The sequence below is a fragment of the Sapajus apella genome, unplaced genomic scaffold (assembly GCF_009761245.1).
Source record: "Sapajus apella isolate SASKATOON/1434 unplaced genomic scaffold, GSC_monkey_1.0 scaffold11, whole genome shotgun sequence".
NCBI classification, from domain to species: Eukaryota; Metazoa; Chordata; class Mammalia; order Primates; family Cebidae; genus Sapajus; species Sapajus apella.
In genome coordinates, this window is record NW_022436951.1 from 3,746,069 (window position 1) to 3,749,417 (window position 3,349).

Sequence of the window (3,349 nt, forward strand, 5' to 3'; positions counted from 1 at the left end):
TTGCTTGTTTTCCTTTGAATCTTTTCACCATAATAAATCATAGCCATGAGCATGACTATACGCTGAATCATGTGAGTCCTGCTAGCCAAATCATCAAACCTGGAATAGTCTTGGGGACCCCCCCACACAGTGAAAACAACACATCCCAGAATCTTTTTTACTATAGGGTTAGAATTGGCCAATGAAAGAAATTGTGCAGCATTTGGAAAACAAGCACCACATGGAGGTTATTACTCTCAGAAAGTCCCAGTAGTCAGACGTGGTAATGGACAAACACAAATACATTCAGTGGATCACAGACAGTCCTTACTTTCCTACTCTAAGCTCATATCAACTGCTGACTTCATTGTTTGTATTAGTCCATTTTAACACTGCTATAAAGACATACGTGAGCCTGGGTAATTTAATTATAAAGAAAACAGGTTTGATTCACAGTTCTGCCTGTCTGGGGAGGCCTCAGGAAACTTACAATCATGGTGGAAGGGGAAGCAGGCACATTTTCCACAGCAGCAGGTGAGAGAGCAAGCAAGAGCATGAGACCTCACTCACTATCACAAGAACAGCATGATCCAATCACCTCCAGCTGGTCCCTCCCTCAACATGTGGGGATTATAGAGATTACAATTCGAGATGAGTTTTTTTTTTTTTTTTTTTTTGGGACGGAGTTTCGCTCTTGTTACCCAGGCTGGAGTGCAATGGCGTGATCTCAGCTCACCGCAACCTCCGCCTCCTGGGTTCAGGCAATTCTCCTGCCTCAGCCTCCTGAGTAGCTGGGATTACAGGCACGCGCCACCGTGCCCAGCTAATGTTTTGTATTTTTAGTAGAGACGGGGTTTCACCGTGTTGACCAGGATGGTCTCGATCTCTTGACCTCGTGATCCACCCGCCTCGACCTCCCAAAGTGCTGGCATTACAGGCTTGAGCCACTGCGCCCGGCCGAGATGAGATTTGAGTGAGGACACAGAGTCAAACTAAATCACTGTTCAATTCCACCCGCGCAACACCAAGCCCTTGGCTTCTGGCCTGCATAGGTAGAAGCTTCCACAAAGGCAGTGGCTTCCACATATCTCTCCATAATTTCCCAGATTCTATCCCACTTGAAAACCATATATATACAGTTTCTTGCACTTTTCACTCTTGACTGTATATGCAACAAAGATGCATATATAAAAAGGCAAGTATGACAATGTGTGACTAAGATCCCCTGCTCCTAAATGACAAGTTATTGTTGTCAGGTATTTTATTTCTTTCCTTTTTCAAACCCTAAAATTAAAATACTTTTATTATTAAAGGCAGAACGTTTTTGTTTAAATGTGTCTACATGTTTTACCAATTTCTTCACTCTTATTCTTTCTTGTATCTCCGACTGTCATTCCAAGGCCACTTTCTTATTCTTTAAGTACACATAATAAAGTTAATTTAGTCAAGTCCTGTGGTAAACGTTCCCATTTTTTATTGACCCATAATAATTTACATATTTATGGGGTACATGTGAGTATTTGTTACAGGTATAGAATATGTAATTATCAAGTAAAAGTATTTGTGGTATGCATCACCTTGAGTATTTGTGAGTTCTGTTTCACAAACATTTCAAGTCATCTCTTGTAGCTACTTTGAAATACACAATACATTGCGCTAACTATAGTCACCCTACTCTGCTATTGAAAATCAGAACTTATTTCTTCTAAATTACTCTATGTTTGCACCCATTCACCAATCACTCTTGATCACCCTCCCTCCCACCCACACACCCTTCCGAGCCTCTGGTATCTATCATTCCATTCTTTATCTCCATGAGATCAACTTTTATAGCTCCCACATAAGGGTGAGAACATGCAATATTTGTCTTTATGTGCCTGGCTTATTTCATTTAACATCATGACCTCCAGTTCCACTCATGTTGCTGCAAATGACATTATTTCATCCCTTTTTATGGCCAAATAGTATTCCATTGTTCATATATACCACATCTTTCTTTCTTCATTCATCCATTGACGGACAGTTAGGCTGATTCCACATCTTTGCTATTGTGAATAGTGCTATAATAAACACAAAGGTACAGATATTCCTTTGATATACTGATTACCTTTCCTTTAAATAAATACCCAGTGTGAGATTACTGGATCATATAATACTCTATTTTTTATTTTTTGAGAAATCCCTATACTGTTTTACATAATGAATGTACTAACTTACATTCCCACCAACAGTGTAAAAGAGTCCTCTTTTTTTCTACACCCTCACCTGCATCTATTATTTTTTGTCTTGTTTTAAATAATAACCATTCTAACTGGGGTAAGATGATATCTCATTGTGGTTTTGATTTTTCATTTCCTTGATAATTATGGATGTTGAGCATTTATTATAAACCTGTTGGCCATTTGTATGTTGTCTTTTGAGAAATGTCTACTCATGCCCTTTACCCACTTTTTAATGAGATTGTTGGGTTTTTAAAATTGAGTTGACCACGCCTCCTCCAAGTGTCAGCGAGTTCACATGCAGCTGTGTCTGACTCCAGCCGCCTCTTCAGCTCTGCATGGATCCCAACTGCTCCTGTGCCACCAGTTACTCCTGCACCTGAGCCAGCTCCTGCAAGTGCAAAGAGCACAAATGCACCTCCTGCAAGAAAAGCTGCTGTTCCTGCTGCTCTGTGGGCTGTGCCAAGTGTGTCCAGGGCTGCACCTGCCAAGGGGAGTCAGACAAGTGCAGCTGCTGCAGCTGATGCCAGAACAACCCTGCTTCCATGTGTAAATAACACGACCTCTACAAACCTGGATTTTTTAAAAAATGTACAACCCTGACCCACTTGCTACTTTCCTTTTTCTATGAAATAGTGTGAATGATAATAAAACAGCTTTGCCTTGAAAAAAATTGAGTTGTTTGAGTTCCTAGCATATTCTGGATATTAGTTCCTTGGTGGATAAATAGTCTGCAGATATTTGCTCCTATTCAACAAGTTATCTCTTTATTCTGTTGATTGCTTTGCCATGCAGAAGTTTTAAGTGTAATATAATCCCATTTGTCTATTTTTGTTTCAGTTGTCTATGCTTTTGGGGTCTTAGCCATAAAATCTTTGTCTAGACCAGTATCCTGAAGTATTTTCCCTAATGTTTTCTTCTTGTAGTTTTATAGTTTGGGATCTTACATTTAAGGCTTTAACCTGTCATTAGTTGATTTTTCTGTACAGTGAGAGATAAGGGTCTAGTTTCATACTTCTGCAAATGGTTACACAGTTTTCCCAGTACCATTTATTGTAGAAGTTTTCCTTTCCCCAGTGTAGGTTCTTAGTCAGTTGGTTGGAGTCAGTTGACTATAAATACATAGATTTATCTCTTGATTGTCTATTCTC

At 39.7% G+C, this 3,349-nt stretch overlaps 1 pseudogene; it reads left to right on the forward strand.

The window, feature by feature from the left end:
• The first annotated feature begins 2,453 nt into the window (after positions 1-2,453).
• On the forward strand, positions 2,454-2,779 carry LOC116552147 (annotated as a pseudogene).
• Positions 2,780-3,349: the final 570 nt, after the last annotated feature.